This window comes from Dermacentor silvarum, chromosome 5, assembly GCF_013339745.2.
Source record: "Dermacentor silvarum isolate Dsil-2018 chromosome 5, BIME_Dsil_1.4, whole genome shotgun sequence".
Lineage (NCBI taxonomy): Eukaryota > Metazoa > Arthropoda > Arachnida > Ixodida > Ixodidae > Dermacentor > Dermacentor silvarum.
The window spans coordinates 145,234,135-145,254,329 of NC_051158.1; the positions used below are offsets into that span (position 1 = coordinate 145,234,135).

A 20,195-nucleotide genomic window follows, 5' to 3' on the forward strand; every position below is an offset into this window, starting at 1 on the left:
AACTTCACCCGTCAAAATTTCCACAGATAGCCAGATCCCATGAACACACTAAATCCTGGATCCTCTTCAACTTGAATCAACATTCGGTCGTCAGCCAAGAACTTGTTTTTCATCGCTCCTCGTGCATGAAACGGCTATCAGTTGACGGTGCAGCGATGTCCTGGCAGACCACCGGAGTGACAATGGCTTGTACTAGGCAAGAACTTGTGCCGTATTGACTGCGTAACGACACTTCAACTACTTTGCGGCTTTAAGTTCGAGAAGGAGTTGCGCTACCAAACGTGTTAAACGCTATCTGTGTCTCTCCTACGACGCGAAGGCTCATCTCTATTGGTACGTCTTCTTTTATGAAGGACCTCTGAGTTCCACCATCCAAAAGGCCTCTGACACAGCGGTGCTTGTTGTTGTGGATGACCCAAACACTAAAAGACTGCAGATATACTTGGTTTCCTTGGTGTTCACTCTCAGCCCTCTACTCGATAACTCTATGGAGCGTGACATTGATGTTTCTGGGGAACCGAATACTGCTGTGCAGTTTCCTGATGACTCTGGATCACCATGCGTTTTCCGGTAAGAGGGATCGCACATGCTTGTTGCATGCCTTCCATTGCAAGACGAGCACGTCAGCTTAACTTGACAGGTTCGTGCATGATGTCCTGTGGACATGCAGTGAAAATATGTGTTGTCCTTGGAGAGAGAGAGAGAATAACACATTTATTGGTGAAAAATTATTAGTCGTTTTGTGGTGCAGCTGGTGGAGCGCCATACAGTCGTCGGAGGCCTCGTACGTCGGTACCTACTTTAATGTGGCCAATGTTCCTGACAGCGGCTAGGTGATGCTACTCGATTCTGTTTCTCCCGCCAAAGCGCTCCTCGATTATATGGATAGGATCATCATATCAAGACTCACATGTTGGCAATCGCGCAATTGTCGAGGCGGCTTCTCCATCGAGATACCGTCGTAAGTAAAACACTTTGTTGTGTAGGAGAGGGCGGTATTCAAATGAAATGTCTGCTCGAACTGCTCACAGAATCCACTCCACTGATTTATGTGTCCCTTAAATGTTGGCATATCGAGCTTCGCAAGCCTCTGTCGATCAAAATGGTCCGACAAGGCAGCGTTATCAACAAGGCTGCGACAAGGCTGCGAAAATGATGATTACGGAGGAAAACCGTGGGCTCTCTCGGCTCGTTCCAACGCCTGAATCCGACACGGTATTTTGACAAGCATGCTGAATGCCTGGCTGTGGTACTCAGCTGCAGTCGCGTATTCCACTTCTTACTCATCATCTGCTATGGGATGCTCGATCTCGTTGTCAATTTTTGAGAGAATGTCATTGCTTGAAGAAAGGCGGTCAGGCCTTTTTTTTTTGAGCTCGGGGATGTCAACATCGGGCGCATTCAGAAGACACCTGGCTTTATGAATGATGTTTGTATGTTGCGCTCGTGGGGCCACTCGCTTTATCTCTAGACGATCCATTAGTCTATGTTGCGTGCGAACGCGGAGCTGACTTGCACGGAAGTCAATCTTCACATACGCGTTTATCATTCCTCACTACTTGTGGCACCGTAGAGAGCCCCTCGACACATGCGAAGAGCACAAGGCTTGTCCATCCGGGGTTTTCGGCACCAAAATAATATTAAAAACGCGAGAGGCTGACTTGAACACCGAGGGCCTGCTCGACCCTCATCCTCTTTTCCGTTTCTCTACGAGCGCGCATTCTTTATTATAGCACTTCCTTTTCTGCAGGCTGGACAGGCTCCTGGGCCCACCCAGGCGCCTGGGAGCAGCGAGAGCTGCCGGGTGGCCTCTTCATGAATGAAGACGTTGTTTGGAGGCAGCAGAGAGCTGTCATCATGTCCGGGAGCATTTGCGAAACTGGAAATGGAGGTCACGTGAGGAACAGTTTGGCGGACGAGCGCTCGTTGCCGACGTGATTCGTCAATGCTTTGGCAGTAGGTGATGACGGCTGCAATGGTGGTATGATTATTAGCCAGGAGCACTTGGAAAGCACCGTCTTCTGTGCCTTTGAGGATTTATTTATTCTTACCTTCCTCGGTCGTCGTTCGGCTCACTCTGTTGCAAAGATCGATGATGTCCTCGATATAAGTAGTGAAATTCTCGCCCGGCTGTCGGCCTCGTTGGCAGAGGCGCAGTTCGGCGCGGAGCTTTCGAACGGCCAGGCGGCCGATGCCTCTACGAAGGCATTCTAATAGCCATTTCATGTCGCAATAGTTAAAGGAGGATGTCGGAGGTAGCATCTTGCGACATCCGCAAGATGAAAACTAACGGTGGTGAGTTTTGTCGGATCATACCATTCGTTGTGGTTGCTCACCCGTCTGTACGACGAAAGCCAGTCGTCGACGCAAGTATCCGCGGTGCCACTGAACGCAGCTACACTGTAAAAAAAATTGCTTTGGTTTTACGGCAAATCTGCTGGTAATTTGTGACCGAACACTTTCCGTAAGTAAAGAACGGTCATTTCCGTAGAACGGACAACCGTAAAAATAGACCGTATTACAAAATACGAGTGCTACATATTCAGAAAACGGAAGACTCTGTATGCTGAATCGTATGGCTCGACCGTTAATGTACAGGTGCTTTCCGTATTCAGAAAACGGAAGGCGCTGTATGTTGAATCTGTAGTATACGGTCCAACCGTTAAAATACAGGTGTTTCCGTATCCAGAAAACGAAAGACTCTGTATGCTGAATCTGTACTATACGGTCCAACCGTTAACATACAGGTGTTTCCGTACTCAGAAATAAAAAGGCTCCGTATGCAAAATCTGTACTATACGGTCCAATCGTTAAAATACAGGTGTTTTCTGTATTACGTTTTACAGAGCATATTGATTGTTTAGAGAATGTACTATCGGGGACAGAAGTGCCCAAAATGTGCGAATGTCGACCGAATTTTATTGGTGCACTTTCTGCTGGGATCAGCCATGCTAACATTTGCATTCGGAAAGTGGTCTGCAATGCAGATGATAGCGGCTGATAGTGCAGAGATGCAATTTGGTCGACACTCGCACGTCCTGGGCACTTTTGTCCCCGATAGTACATCCTTTAATGCAAATGTCATGAATACAGCTCATCGCAGAAGCAGCAGGTCGCTATGGAGAAAACTGTCTAGCCAACACATTGAAATAGCTCAAAAGATCAAACACTTTGCCTTTTGTGATATGAATGAATTGCACAACATATATACAAATAAGTGCAAAATTTTATTCGTCAAGTACTTTAGATCACAGAAGCAATTTTATTTTCTTCGAGCACTCGTCTTGCACTGTTTCCTGGTGAAAGCTGTTCCCACATGCCTTGCAAGGATAAACTTGCTGCTGTTAGGAGAAACAAATAATATGAATTTCCATCCTAAACGAAGTGACAACAAAAGACAATCACAGAACACAACAAAGCGGTAACTGAAGTATTAAAAAACCATGAACTTGGTTCAACATTGTCAGAACAAGGAATGTTGCTGTAGCCAACATTTCGACAGATACGTGTCATCAGGGCAGCAACTGTTTTCCTTGGCAGCGGTTTTGGATGTGCATAGCTCACTCGCCCCTACCCTTATCTGGTGCATATAGTAGGTCAAGAGAAACCAAAGTGTTAAAATAAAGGTAGAAACGGTGTGTTTCGCAGTGATTGTGATGGAGTGTGTAGGGGCACTCCGTAAGTTGTTACGTAAGTAACAACTTACAGTAGTAGCAAGTTGTTACTTACGTAAGTTATAAGTAGGGATGACCTAAACAGAAAACGATCTGTAGACCTAGTAGACCTATTCTTCCCAGAAATCAACATAGGAATTAAAATAAACTGTTTGGATATTTGGCAAAAAAAGCAATGAAGAATTAGGCAAAATAAACTTTGCAACATGATGTGTCTGGTTAAGATCAGTGGAAATGGCAAATGAAGGTACGTTATCAATAAACATTTAATCAAGATCCCATAAAGAAAAAAAGATATTGGTCAAATATTAAATAAGCAAGGACAACAAATTAAACTGGGTATGACCATAAATAGTAAAGAACAGCCTGCGAAAAAAATGGGACGGGAAATGATAACAAGGTGCAAGATAGAGAAAAGTTTAGCGTTGTTTACTGTATGTTCATGCCACTACTGACGACTTGAAGTTTCAGCCTTCCTGCTGAAGCTGTACTACTTGGATAAGGAAATGAGTCACTTTGCAGACAAGTCTACGTTCAGATTCTGTTCAAATCTTCAATGTAACTTTATGGAAGAAAATGTTATGGACAGTCCTACTGGATGGTCATTCATTCAGCAGTACCATCCACAGGTATTAGCTTAAAATTTATTGGTCTCACTGGACCTTAGCTCTTGGGAAATCATTAGCTGTTTTTTTTTATCACAGATGCCTTCAAGTTATATCGGTTGGCAGGAGTGCTAGCAAACAACATTATACTTGTTGCCGCAGTCAAAAGTGATATTTGGTAACAATGAGTAAAAGAAGCAAACAGCATTCTAAATACTGATTCAAGTCAACCGAAAAAGCTGCTAAAATGAATGTACCCTGGCCCTCAATACACAATAATTACACGTCACATTGATGCTCATCGTGTCGATCATGCTATTAGAACACTAGGCATCAAGTGAGGAGAATAAGGAGATCAAAAAAATTAAATTATGGCGTTTTACGTGCCAAAACCACGATCTGATTATGAGGCACGCCATAGTGGGGGATTCCGGAAATTTTGACCACCTGGGATTCTTTAACGTGCACCTAAATCTAAGTACACGGGTGTTTTCGCATTTTGCCCCCATCGAAAATAAGGAGATGGGCACATCCTTTTTTTTCGAACATTAAGTGTGCTTCGCATTAATGTTGCCTTCCAACTCCGAAGGGAGCAGTTTGCGAGATGGTGACCGACACATAAGAAAACTCATGACATTCTGTGCAGCAGAACATCACGCGCAAATACACTTTTTCCTGCAAAATGACATCCTGTAGTCAAACCTTGTGCACATGTGCCAACCTTAGAATTTGAAAAACACCACAGTGGAAGACACAAAGTGTTAACCTTGCTGACGAATACTAAAATTATTTGATTATTCATTCAAGATTCGCAGACTTTGCTCTCTACGGGTGCTGTAAACAGGCACCCTGCTTTTGCAGTTGTACCAACAATGATCTGTAGAGCAAATGCGGAGAAATAGTTATGAAGTTTACGCAGGAGTATACGCCGCAAATGACAATCCACTTCACATTTTAATCTGGTGGAGGATGCGTACTCTAAAATAGAAGAAACTAGTGTACCCTAAAGATTGCTGTGGCCGATGCCTGTGCACTAGCAGGTACACATAACATGGCAGTTGCAATTATATTTCTACAAGCTATAGTTACTGCAAGCTACTGCCAGTGTACTGGTCCACAGCTGTAATACATTTAGGGCAATTTAAAACTCTCTAATGAATTTATCTCATATGACAGAATTGGAATGCAATATCTTGCAAATAAGTGATGCTCTATGTGTCGTCCCATACAATGAAACACCTTTGAAAAACCTGAATAGCCACCTGGGCCGTGACGAGAGGTGAAGTGTATTCTGTGTAAACTAGTACAGCTGCATAGTGTAAAGCTCTGGAGAGTGCATTTAGTAACAGCTGTGAAGCTTTTTTCTTTTTTTTTAAACTGCGCACAGTAAAAACCTCTAGCAGTTTTGAAAAACTCTTTTTATTAAAAAAAATTTCTGCGCGCAAACGAACAAGGATGGAGAACCATTTGCTTAAGAACCCACAGATCTGCTCAATCCAATCAACAGGACACATCAATAGCACATATAACAACACGTGTGATAAAAATGCCACAGATCAGCGCGACCCCGTCAACATAAAAACAGCAATGCACATAAAACGAGCACTTACGATGAAACTATGTTAAAGATAAGATGACAGGAGTGAATTCTCTTTATCTAGCAATGAAACAGAAGGATGACTGATGCATTTTTACTTTAGTTTTGCAATTCAGTGCACTTCCACAATTTCTCTCGCGGTTTGATTTCGTTGTCTAAACAATGTGCCGGTGCTTCTAAGACAAGGTGAGCCCGCATGTTCTTGACAATGCATGGCCAAATGCTTACTAGGGCCACCTTTCAGACTGGACAAGTGTTCCCTTAGTCTCGTGTTAATGCATCTTGCAATGTGCGCTACGTACACATGACCACATGTCATAGGAACCTGATATTCAACATTCTTTCTTTGCATCACCCTTACTTTCGAACTTACTTTTTTACGCTAGAACACACATTACCTCTTTTGTTTTTAGCCGAAAACACCACTTTTACTTCGTAACTCCCAGCCACCTTTTCAAGTCTGTGTGAAAGGCCATGCACATATGCAATCACTGAAACCTTGGAAGCTAATTCTTTCTGCCTTTGATTTTTTGTGCATAGTTCTTTATCATGTTTAAGTTTTTTCATTAGTCTAGCGCATGACGCCAGCATCACAGCGAGCACGTACCCGGCTTCTCTCAACTGATCAACTTGCTCAAGAAAAGCAATGTTTACAGTGCGGTAACACGACTTCAACAATGCTGACCTGAAATGACTGTGCCATTCTTCACAAGCGTGGAATTGCTTGAGGCATAGTTCATGTAGCTTGTTAACAAGAAACTGTAGCTTCTTATCTACCTGTACTTGCAAAGTAAAATTTAAGCCTTTGCCTAGAGAGTCAAAGGCTTCTACTACTATTGAAGGCTTGACTTTCACTTCGGAAGTACCGGTACATAACAAGCTACCAGTTCCTTTATGTCAAGTTAAAAATTCTACCAGAGCATGTGTGTTGGTCATTCATGCCCCGAGCTGGAAAACCGCTAATGAACTATGCCTCAAACCATTCCAGGCTTGTGAAGAATGGCATAGTCAGTTCATGTTGCTGGTCAGCATTGTAGAAGTCATGTTACCGCACAGTAAACATAGCCTTTCTTGAGCAAGTTGATCGGTTGAGAGAGGCCGGGTACCTGCTCGCTGTGATGCTGGCGTCATGTGCTAGACTAATGAAAAACAGGATAAAGAACTATGCACAAAAAATCAAAGGAAGAAAGAATTAGCTTCCAAGGTTTCAGTGATTCCGTATGTGCATGGCCTTTCACACAGACTCAAAAAGGTGGCTGGGAGTTACGAAGCAAAAGTGGTGTTTTCGGCTAAAAACAAAAGAGGTAATGTGTGTTCTAGGGTAAAAAGTAAGTTCGAAAGTAAGGGTGATGCAAAGAAAGAATGTTGTAATAAACATCCGCATAAGAACCAATTTCTTGATTGTGCGAAGAATGTTGAATATCAGGTTCGTATGACATGTGGTCATGTGTACGTAGGGCAGACTGCAAGATGCGTTAACACGAGACTAAGGGAACACTTGTCCAGTCTGAAAGGTGGCCCTAGTAAGCATTTGGCTATGCTTTGTCAAGAACATGCGTGCTCACCTTGACTTAGAAGCACCGGCATATTGTTTAGGCATCGAAATCAAACCGCGAGAGAAATTGTGGAAGCGCACTGCATTGCAAAACTAAAGGAAAAATGCATCAGTCATCCTTCTGTTTCACTGCTAGATTCGCTCCTTTCTTTTCATCTTAAGTGCTTGTTTTATGCGCATAGCTGTTTTTATGTTGACCGGGTCGCGCTTATCCGTGGCATTTTTATCACAAGTGTTATATACGCTAATGATGTGTTCTGTTGACTGGATAGCACAGATCTGTGGGTTCTTAAGTAAATGGTTCTTCGAAAATAAAACCAGTTGTTAGAACGCGATCGTGCTTGTGTTGCTCCTTTTCTTCGTCCTTGTTTGTTTATGCACAAAATATTTTTAATGAATCTGCTCCACTTAGGCCGACTCGCAGTTTTGCTTCCTTTTTTAAAAAGTAATGACACGTATGGCTATCACATACATGTACAGTATGACCTTCATTCCCAAAGTGAACAGCACTACCCTATGCGTCAGGTGCCTTGTTTCACACATTCTCCCAAACATTATTAGCGCGGGATGCTGAGGTTGGCAGGGAAACAGATTTATGAAGCAATATAAAGGATGAAGTACTCAGCTCTTAATGTTTTCTTTGCTGTTTAAGCATTGTTGGGTCTTATAGTAAGAAAATACGGAATACAACATGCATAATTCACGACGCAACCCCTTTGGAAGTATTTAGTAGTCTGAATTATTATGGATTGCATATTTAGATTAGAAGAAGGATTTCATTCCACTGCAAGAATGGCATCATCCGAATAATTCTTGCGTTTGGTGCTATATTTACTTTTATTTCAGTTGGAATGTAGATGCATCGACAGCGATATCACTTGACATGTCTTCAATTGACTGTTTCTCCAACTTAAGCAAACTCATATTCTGAAATGACCTTGTAGATGATACCAAGAACTTGCTCAGCAGGAGTATGTCTAACATTCACGAGATCTGAGGCTCTTGAACGCATATCTAAGAAAGCCTGGGGTGCATGCTGACCTCTCATTTAATCAGCAAGTTTCTGGAAATCATCTATAAGTTTTCTTGTGATGAATGTAAATTTGCTTGTACGGGAGAAACATGGAACTTGAACAGGTGAATTACGCAGCATAAGAATGATCTCAGCAAGAAGCAGGCATCAAGAAACATTGTCACTCAACACGCATAAACCGTCAGATAAAAGAATTATTGGGATGATTTAAAATTCTGGTAGTGGAATGAAATCTGTTTTCTAATCTATATCTAAATTCCTTGATTATTCAGCGTACTACCACTACCTTTGCCAGAAACATTCATAGTCATTATCCTACCTATGCCAAATTATTCCGACCAATATTCAAGCCTTCATAAGCTTTTTTTTTTCACTGCCAATTCTCTGAGGGAGAAGAGGTGTCCTATTTCTCTCTACCTATTTCTCGTTCACTGTTCACTCTCGAACTGCATTAAGCTTAAGCAGGTTCTATGCTTAAAGCTGTGTTTCCCTTTCCATCTGCCATCTTTGACCCACCTGGTTAGCTAAGTAGGTAGAAAAACTGCAGAAGAGAGGTGGTGGCGCTGAGTTGGACTTGAGCCCCAAGGAACCTTTGCACGGTGGCTCGACGAGCAACTGCTTGTGGCATGGAGTGGCTCAAGCTGTGATGAGTTCACTTTGTAAAACCCAGCTGGTTACTGCTGGCCCGTCTTTGCCAAAACAGGAATGAACGTTGGCAGTCTGCAGTCTCGGTTTCTTCCTTGAGGGCCATGGCCATGTAAAGAAACCTTGTCTCGACAGGCTGCATAAAAAAGGAAAATTTTCTGAGCTGTCTTTTTTCCTAAAAGAACACATTTAAGTTGTATTTGTAACTTTGCGACACTTTCCGGGTGATGCCAGCTGTACTTCATTGCACAATACCACAATCATGACTGAGCTGTGGCCATTCTGAATACAGCTTGCAACACGTGACAGGACCATATATACAAATGCAACCAAAATAGTAAACATTTGTTGTAGCTTCTGTATATGGCACTATTCGAATGAGACATTTGTAGCACTCTTCTCAGCTCAGTAAACTTATTTCTAGTTATTTTACTTTTCTTGAGGAAATTGCCATGAGCTTCTCTTGAAAAGTAAGTAAACATTCTTGCTTCAGTTTATTCTTCAAATTCTTGCATCACGAATGGATATCAGGAACCCATTTACACCACAGGCAGAGCTCCATATGTTTAAAAACATTATAAATCAAAGTACAATATCACAATTCTCATAATAGTGTCATGCTAGTATTATTGGTGGCTATGGCTGCTTCAAGCAATTATTTTGCATTAAGGTGGAAACAGTTATCAAATTAAATTGTTTGCAGCAAGGGTGTACAATCCACAAAATCAATCAAAAAGGTCACGTTGTGTTCACTATTCAAACGTTTAGGATAGGTTACATACAACAGCTAATAAAGAATACAAACTTGAAAATCTCAACTGAAGAAGAAACCAGTTTTCGAATATGGAGAAAAATGCCAGCAGCTCATGTTGAGGACACCCTTACTATGTACTCCAAGCGAAGAATGTTGTTACAGCAATGCTTGAACACTATATGAATGTAACAATCAACAACCTTAAGCAGAATCTTAACACCACTAAACAAATCATGCTTCGAAGATTCCTGATCCGAAATTCTCAACAAATTGTTCTGGTGTTGTATGTGTTAAGCTTGTTGTGCATTCTAAAATGCAAGCTCACATCTACAATTTCTCTAAAGGCAATATCAGCTTTCTCAAGATAGGTATGACGTGCAGATAAAGTGGATAATGCATGACATCATGAACACTCTGATGTGTTTACCAGTGGGCTCACTCTTGCAGCCATGAAATTATGAGATGCAGACACATTTTACATTGAAACCGGTTTTGTGGAGTACTGCATGCTTCCCAGGCTTCTCCAGTTGTGAGAGCCGTCTCCCCTACACAAATGAGTGATGAGGAATAAAAAAAATTTCAACATGCAACAATATGTCGGTCATTTGCTAGTATCCAGCAGGCTTTTTGACTCCTAGCTTGCCTCATACAAATCTACCATGCACAGTATTTGCTTTGCCCAAGCATCACCCACTTTACGATGCAATGTGTACATAGCCCTTGCCCTTAGTTTTTCTGCTTTGGAAACAGTTACCGTGTGTTCAGCTGGCGTGGAGAAAGGGGACATAAAATACTATGCGCACCACTGATCTCTACTATATTTTGCTGGATGCCGCTTCGCTGCCCACAGAGCCAGGCGTAGATGAAGCCAGCGGAAATGCAGTGTCGTGCAGCGGCTTGTCCCAAAAGTAGGGCATACGCTGCACTTACTAGTGTGTGCCGTCGCATAATATTGCTGCCGTAAAAATTTTTCTTCATGGTTTTCCACATCTAGGCGATGTCTCCACATGTCTGGTGAGAGCTTTTACGACGTTCTGAACCCGCACGTGATAAGTTTTTCTTACAGAAAGCATTTTCTGATTCACGTGTTGTCAGCACGCGCCACTGATGTTAGCAATGCTGTCAGTGCTGTGATGGAAAATTCTGGACGTCTTCTCGAAATACTTCTCTGGACTGCTTCGGTAGCTTACGGCACAAAGGGCAAGCACTATAGCAGAAGAAATGCCGCACTCCCGTGCAGGTGAAATGCCACAGCAAAGTCGTGAAGTACCAACTTCTGGGACAAGGTTGGCTTCAGTCGAAGGCACTCAATGCGCTATCCAGCCCCCTACAGTAGAGCTCAGTGGTGTGCAACCTTTTATACTAGCTTTGCTTTCTAGTCGGAACATTGGAAACAGCTCCCACCTTACTTTTCTCAACCTGTGACATGCGAACCAAAAGTCGCATCACTGTATTGATTCTATGGCTTTAGTTTTCGAAGCGAACTGCCTGCATATTCTAGCATGTTGTTAAAAAATATAGTTAGCAAATTTTTACTGCTACAAGACAGGTTAGTTGGCTGATAGAAATGTGAAACATGTTACCAGCGCTCTGATAGGATGCAAGAAGCAGAATAGAAATTTACTTGGCACAGGGGCTACAGCAGGCAAGTATGGTTACTGTATGCTCTAGTGTTGTTTCAAGTAAAAGTTAAGTTTTTATGCTGTATTTCTACTTATTCTGAACCATCAAACTGCACAATCAATGTTCCAAGATTATACACTCTTGGCGTTTGATTGCCCATGTCATTTATTTCCTATGAACACAGGCAGTAATCCCTCTATAATAAGCAAAATGAGTTATAAAAGGAAAAGCCGTGATATTATTCCACAATTGCCGAGGGCAGAAGTAATGGCTGATAGCACTTAATTGAAGCTACATAAATATTCAGTTTTCTCACAGCTTGTTCAGCAAGTAATAAAGAGGTATGCTGTACACCTTTACATGACCAATGCAATCTGGTGAGAGACTGTGCACTGAGTCTGCTTGGTTGTGTTTGGCAGTTTGACTTTGGTATTTTGCTATACATAATTCCTTGGGTACTCGTAGCTTACTTGCGATAAAATGGAACTTGGAGCAGTGGTCATCTATACATAAATATTTGCACATAAATAACGCAACCACAATTATAGCATGGTGAGGGGGGGCAATATGAAACTGTCAGAAAACGAAAAAAAATGATATTACGATTATAATGTGACGTGATGCCACAAGAAAACAAAGCAATGCATAGAAGCAGATGGCGCTTCCGTGCCACCAAGATTATTTACTAAATAGGCAGCGCTTCAGAAGTACCGGCGACACAATTGAACAAGGCAAAGCTGCGTTTGCTCGTGTGTGCTTGAACATGGCTCCACACGCAGTAGCGATCACAGCATTGTTGCCAAGTGGTTTAGATCGCCGCAGTTTAAAGTTCCAGAAAATGTACAGAAGAACAATCTGCTTTATAGCCTTACAGAATATAACGTGAAGTACACTACAAGGCCAGAAACATTCCTAGAAAAGTTGCCTTATATTTGCATAAATTGGCAAGCAGCATGCCTTGTTTTACCTAGAATAAATTTTCATGATACCGCTGTGTGCAGGGTTTTATAGACAAAGTGAAAAACATTCAGCCCATATACCACACTATGACGGTATGCAATAATTGTAATCTCATAACCTAAAAGCTGTAGTTGATTTTACAAAAGTTGACATTCTTCAATCTGAGCCCAGTAAATTTTAACACGCAGGGGCACCACTTGGCTAAGCAATAGGGATGTAATGTGTATGCATAGAAGCATTACCCCATGCATTTGTACCACATCGCCCAAAAGAAATCAATTTTCCCGTCCAAGTCTGCCTCATGCAAGACTGGAATTAAAGCAAAAGTTTATACAGTCATCCAAACAAGAACACCTCATTTTCACATATGAAATTCATATAAATATATCTCTCTTGATGCCAGCCTCCTGGAATGCTGAACCTTGCTGCATGCTTTAGAGAAATTATAGTAGTAGCACTTTAAAGTTATTTAGGGCTGCAGGGCTGCAGTGTTGCAGAACACACCTACAAATGCTGCATTTCATGAGTAACAAGTTCATTGATTTGCTTCAACAACCTACCAAGAGCAAATTAAAACAATTTCTTCCTGTTTAGCATTTTTGCCTGCTACACCACAATCGAATGTCATCAATATATTAACTAGGAGAAACAAATCTGGCTTATACGGGGCGTCCCAACTATTACACACAAAGGTTTGAAAATATGCAAATACTACGTATCTGGACACGACCAAGATAACGTTTGCCATGACCTGGAGATACTCACTTTTTTGCATTCTGCCTAATTGCATAATTAAGTGTAAATTATTTAATCAACTTCTCAAATATTTTAATTACATGAAATACGTGCGACATGAAAGTTTTTCCGAGCGTGAAAGAAAGCCACGAATACACGCAAAGAGCCTCGAGCGGCCATTCGTGCGGCAATTTTATGTGTATTCGCGAGCTTCTTTCCCGTTCGAAAGAACACTTATGTAGCACTTTTTGCACAACAAGATGCTGTATCGGGAGTTGTTCATGGTGTTCTACAATTTCCTCACTTACACTTTTCATCTAATTAGAGTAATTGAGAGGTTGATTAAGACTAATGATCTAATTAGGCGGAATGCAAAGAATATTCTCAGTATCTCCAAGCAATGGCAAACGTAATAATAACTTGGTTTTGTCCAGCTGCGTGGCATCTGCATTTTTAAAAATATTTATGCATCATAGTTGGGACACCGTATATTAACACCTTCACATATTGCCACAGCTCTGTCTTGTAATATTCAAAGGGTGCTTGTCCACCAGCACTCCAATGTCACTAACAGTGATCACCTACACAGCTAAGTGGATCACCATGATGCAGGTTGGTAGTAAAATGCTGTGAGAAACAAATCCACTCACTTTGAAGGCAATAATATTGCGGTAACTTGAGAGACATGGCCTCATGGCAGGCAGCAGATTTCTCAGCTCCAGCAGGACACCAGCAACTAGTCTTTCAGTAAAAGAAAATATTGAATCAGTAATGTTATGTTACCTTGTTCTTGCTAAGCATCAGCACAATCATCTGAAGTATTTATAAAATACAGTCTATGTTGATTGCATTTGCTTCTCTGGCATGTACAATTTTTTTGCAACTGATACATTTACAGCTAGCTACACGACACGAACGCTTGGACTGCCCAGACATCATTAGAAGCAAAACGTCTTGTTGCACCACAAGCAGTTGCACCAAGGAAAGACACAGCAGAGCTAACAATTTTTTTTTGTAACTACAATGAAAATGCATGCAAGCAAGGAGGCAACTATCGCACGTATAGTGCCAGTACAAGCGTCAATACAAATTATGTGCGCAACTGAATGCACTCTTATTCTAAGTTTTTAACGCGCATGAGCAATAGGTTATACGCGCCACACGAAAAATTTCGATCACGCTACCATGGAGATCGATGTGAAATTATATGTGATCCTTTTTCCTATTCACGCGCCATTTTCGCCCTATAACGCTGTTTACTGGCCTTTTGAAAAAAAGAGTTCTGTTCGCGACGCCAGCTTACCACACATCATCTAAACAGCTACGCTATGCAAACCGAACAAATAGAATTACAACGGGCTTACCTCATACGTACGCGTACGCGCAGCGTGCGTACACTGTTGAACATCCGTTGAGGGCAGGCTATCCCGTATCCAAGCGCATACGTGCACCCGTTCACAGGACTTCTTCGATGCCGCAGCGTGCAGAGTTTTGTAGACGAAGGGACACACTCCGTTCAAACATCCCCGCGCTAGGACGGCACTTGACGAGCACAGAAGCGTACACCACACCGCGACAAATTCGGAACTTTGCCAGTCCTAACATGCCGAGAGTCGTACAGCCGAGAGTCAAGCAGCCTAACCATCCATCGCGTCTGTTCTTCGCTCACGATGCGTCAGTCTCTGTTCCCTCGGGCCTTGCTCCACTCTTGAGTATAAATCAAGACATATTTACGGTAAACTAACAAACTGTACAACCTAAAACGATAAAAGCCGGCTGACTACACAATGCAGCTCCGTCAACCGCTCGTCTTGTTACATCCTCCGAGATCGGAAGCGCCGCGTGTGGTTCCACCTGGTGCTGGGAGCGCGGAGAACAAAACAAAATCGGTTTCGTTTTCCCATTTATGCAGTAGTTGTTGGAAGAGTAAAATGATTGCTTGACAAATAATTGAACTCTGGAAGAGGAGATCGTTTTCTCTGCCACAAGGTAGTACATTGTATACAAAGAGATAGAGAAAGCAAGGAGAGGAAAAGCAGAGAAGTCAACCAGACGAGAGTCCAGTGAGCGTTGCAATGCCGTGCTAGAGTGTAATGCGATGCGTCAATAAGCTCTAGTATAGTGTTCATTTGGACTGGCTGGTGCAAGTAATGAACGGGAAAATAATGAGTTGTGCCATTACTTTTACCCATGGATAAAGCTCATGTAATGAATGGTGTTACATGTTGGGTTAAAAAAGAAATAAAGGTTGAATCATTATGCCAACTCGGGACAGGGCGTTTTTTTTTTCTTTTTCTTTCTCTCTTTCCTTTTGACAGTACACACAGTGCTTTATCACTCATCTTCGATCACCTTCCCGTAGTTTGCACACGTATTGGTGCCTGTTCGATGCCGCAGCGTGCAAAGTTTTGTAGCCGAGTGAAACACATTCCGCGCAAGTATACCCACGCTATGACGGCACATGACGAGCGCACAAACATACACCACACAGCGACAAATTCGGAACTTTGCCTATTCAAACATGCCGAGAGTCAAGCAGCCTAACCATCCATCGTTTCTGTTCTTCACTCACAATGCGTCCATCTGTTTTTGTACAGCAGAATTCCGTACAAGAAAGTGTGCGCTCGCCGGTCTTGTTTCAAGATGAAGCGCTAAATGATACATGATATATATTAATGACATAGCATTAAATATTAATTCAACAGTCGCCTTTTTGCCGATGATTGTGTGATTTACAGAGAGATATATGGCTAGCCCTAACGACATTAAAACACTGCAATCTGACCTTAATAAACTAACGGAATGGTGCTGCAAATGGCAGATGCAAATTAACACAGAAAAGACCAATCACCTGAACTTCACTTCCGTTCCAAAGTCTCAAACTAATACTTATATATTAAACAATAGCATAGTACACTCGGTTACATCGGTTAAATACCTCGGTGTCTACATAAATTCTAGCTTTACATGAACTGACCATATAAAATATATCACAACTAAAGCGCAAAAGAAACTTGGCTTTCTGAAGCGACGCTTGCATCTGGCTGACAGGGACACCAGGCTTCAAGCGTACACTTTCTTCGTGCGTCCCACCCTGGAATATGCATCATTCATTTGGCATCCCTACCAGATCGCCCTTACCAATCTACTCGAAGCCGTCCAGAATAAAGCAGCGCGATTCACATGTCATCCTACTCCCGATTTCAAAGCGTTTCATCTTTGAAGCAAACACTCAACATGCCGCCAATCGCAATGCGCAGAAAATTCGCCAGATTATGTTTTTTTCACACACTGTGTCACAGCAACACATCATTTGCCCGGTCACACATTTTACAGCCACCTCATACTTCACATCGCATCGATCATGCCTACAAAGTTAACCCTATCTTCGCCCGGACGGAAAAGTACAAGAATTCGCCGTTAACCTTATCAATAAAAGAATGGAATGAGTTACCCTCCAGAATTGCCACGATAACACACAGTCTTCTTTATTTCAGTCAGCATTACTAACGTATTTACAATTCCTAGCACTTTTAGTAACATTTTTCTCTCCCAGAGCCCTTATTCGCTTTCGCTATTCCGTTCTTGCTTTGTTGAGTGTGAATTTTGTAAGAATATTTACCTTGTTTATATGTTTCACGACTTGCTGTACCCCAAAGTGATGTATTTACCACCTGCGATGCTCCTTCATTTGTGAAAATTGTGTTCTGCTCTATGTCCCCCCCCCCCTCCATGTAAGGCCACTGTGGGCCCTTAGGTTATCTAAATAAATAAATAAGAATAAATGCTTGCGATTTCATCTTACCGCAAGAATTGAGAACACTGTCAACAATTGAACAGTGCAGATTATGCGTAATGGGGGTGTGTCAATGAATGGCAGTTGACGGAGATGAGATATTTTGCAAATACAATGGGGCGATTGAAACCAAATACTGTACAGTTCAGTAAAACCCTTCCACTCCTGAGTTAATTCTTTCTCTCAGTCTAAAATTTCATCTAGCCGCAGTACTTGGATTTATAGGCCGCCAGTTCTCTTCGAGGCCATTTCTTGTTAAATGCAAACGCAATCATGGTTATTATACTGCGTTTCGGTACTGATTTAGAGTGCGCACAATTTTTGCACAGCGCACCAATGTAATTGCCAATGCACCAGCACCTGAACGGCGCAGGTTTGTTTACGTTGTCATGTATGGCCACCGCTCTTCATTCACTAAAACTTATATGCCCTATATATACAGTGGTGACACCAAATAAACGTCAGTACAAACACAGGCGCCATTTACGTTGCAATAAAATATTCTTAGAGGAAACTTTCTGAGTACAAGCGCTCACGCAGACAGCGTGTATAGTTTTCCTTGCAAAAATACGGATGATCGCATAACAAAAATACGGAATTCTGTCTGTTTCGTACAGAACAGTGTAGTCATCGTATTATTACGGAAAAATGTCCGTAAAACTTAAAACGGGTAGCACTTTCCGTATTTTAACGGAAAATTTGCTGTATTTCTGAAAATGGGATGTTTTCCGTATTTTTACTGCAATTTTTCCGTATAATGACGGAAATCCTCCGTATATTGACGGAAATTTTTTACAGTGTAGGTCTCGATGACGAACGGCACCGCAGGTGGCTTGTCCAGTTGGAGAAGTGGGTCGCTCACCGGCTTCGTCTGGCATGATCTTGGCAGTAGTGGTGGGCCGAGTGCGGCTCCGAAGTTCCAAAGCGAGTCGTTAGGGTATCCCGCATCTCGACAGGTTGCTACAGGGTTGATTGACGTTTAGCGTTAGCCGTAGGCGCAGTGACGTCGGGTCGAGTGCAGAGCAGCCGAGTGGACCCAGCCACACCCCAGCGCGAGGAAAGCAGCGACACCAACCTTTGGTCTTTGTCTTCGTCACTTCATGAATCATCCTGCCGCAGCGAGGCTTGTGCTATCTTCGTCATTGCAAAAGTAACAGTCTGGCCTGGCACCTGGAGCTTCGTAATGCCACAGATAAAACTCCGTAGATGGTCCCAAATGCGTTGTCTTCAAAATAAGTCAAACCCTAATTGGTTACTACGTTTTTTCGAGAGATTTGACTTTTAAGTTCTAATGCTCATTCAGGTAGTCAGTGCGGCCGAGAGAGGGCGCCAGGCACCTCTCACGCCTCATGACTGTAATTTCTGTGCCATGTGTCAAGGTGCTTTAGCAGTTGCTCTGCAAAGACTGATTTCTGTAGCCTGTTTTGTTTTTCCTACTTCACTCTGAAATAGTAAACGATGAAAACAAGAGCACTCCAGATATTGACACAATAACAATACCTGAATACGGACATTCATAATGCCCTGCTTGTGTAACATCGATCATAGCACAGTGCCCAAAGTCATTCTGAGCTCATCAAACCTTCTTTTTTATCCTAAATAAAGTGCTCCTTCTTACACTGTCGCATTGTACAGTTGTTTTGCTAACATACCTTAAAACCACATGTCAGAATATGCCATTTACAGTCGTATTTCTTGTGTTGCTGAAGGGTTGGTATCATACTGTGCCTCCTAAATTTTTTCACAGTTACATCTACACGCATCCATTCATCCTGAAGCTATGAGCCTGAAAGGAGGTGACTTCATTGTGCTGAGGAGCTTTAGACAGCAAACCTTAAGTAATTGGGTTTCTCGGAAACGTGTTATCATGCTCCATGTGCTGCTAATATATTTTTAATGCTTGGAAACATCGACCAACATGCATTTTCGCCGAGTGCTCCAAGGCAAATTTTATGTTCAACTTTGTATTCTGTAAGGTTGCTGTTTAATAAATAATACGACGACGACGACGATATGCCCAAAATGCGCTCACAAGGGCATTAAAAATAAGCTACCAAGGACCTATACTTTATTAAAAGCAAATCCCAGGGACTAAGGTATATATAAAAAAAGGTGGAATTAAGGAAAAATCTCGGAGGTATAAAGCATCACTTAATTCTGGCGCTGTCTGGTATACAATATAGAGCGCTGTACTAGCCATATGCGAAGGTACAGTAATAGCGAACTTTACCAAGCCCTCTCTCGCTATACAATCACGCCATTAGAGCAATAAGCAGCGCCGTATGGAGCACAGAAAAATAGAACAAACTCACATAAAGCTGCTCAACGTCGAGTACTGAAGGCATAAACAATGGATCACCTCGTAAAAAGAGGCCGCATCAAGTCACTATCAAAGTCACGAAAGGTTCTGCCAGCGTGCCTTTGTTTGTCTTAGCACGACCATGGACAAAGAACCTTCTCTATCGATCAAGGACGCTCATCTGGCAGGTGTCCGCTGGAAGAAACCAAGTGGGAATCAAGCCACGCCACTAGCGCATGCAACTTTGGCTGTCTCATACCTTCATGCGTGCAGTGGCTCATACATGCGCTTTATATATTGTGCAGTCCCTCAACATTAGCGTGTCGTATACTGAAGGTTGAATAACAACCAGGCATTGCACAAGTATTGCTACATATGCGATGGATTTGTGAAGAACTGTGAAATATCAAATTATGCAGCAGTCGTGGTGCAATAAAGTAATTATTATTGCATAGATGTTTAAGCAAATACCACTGTAGTTCACATCCTCCCATCAGTCACTCATTTAAGTATCACTGTAATAATGGTGAAGCAATAGTAGCAAATCAACTAAGCTTATCAAGACAGATGTTATTCTACAGGAAAGGCCGGTTAAGTGCTCATTGTATAGTTACTGTTCAGTTCCTTATCTCCCGCCATGTACATTTCCTGTCTTCACTGCTGAGTCTGTGGAAAGATGTCAAAATATGTTGTTTATTACCTGAGGTATTTTTGAGTTAGGTCAATGTATCCATAATTAGTGGAAAATGTCTGACCTACAACTTCAATTCATTCTTGAAGTTCAATTTTTTGTTTGTTGCCTTATACTATTTGTTAATCGTTATGGAGAGACATCCAACAATGTGATAAGCGGTGGAGTGTATTTTAGCCTCATATGACAAGGTTCACCGTAATCTGATTCTGCACTGTGTTGCATTTG

At 42.1% G+C, this 20,195-nt stretch overlaps 1 long non-coding RNA gene across 1 annotated transcript; it reads right to left on the minus strand.

The window, feature by feature from the left end:
* Nucleotides 1-2,601: 2,601 nt before the first annotated feature.
* LOC125946046 (uncharacterized) lies at nucleotides 2,602-16,663 on the minus strand. Its single transcript, XR_007467348.1, has 4 exons — nucleotides 14,546-16,663; nucleotides 13,832-13,922; nucleotides 8,981-9,245; nucleotides 2,602-3,341 (listed from the first exon to the last, which is right to left on the minus strand). It is a non-coding gene; the product is annotated as an uncharacterized LOC125946046 (long non-coding RNA).
* Nucleotides 16,664-20,195: the final 3,532 nt, after the last annotated feature.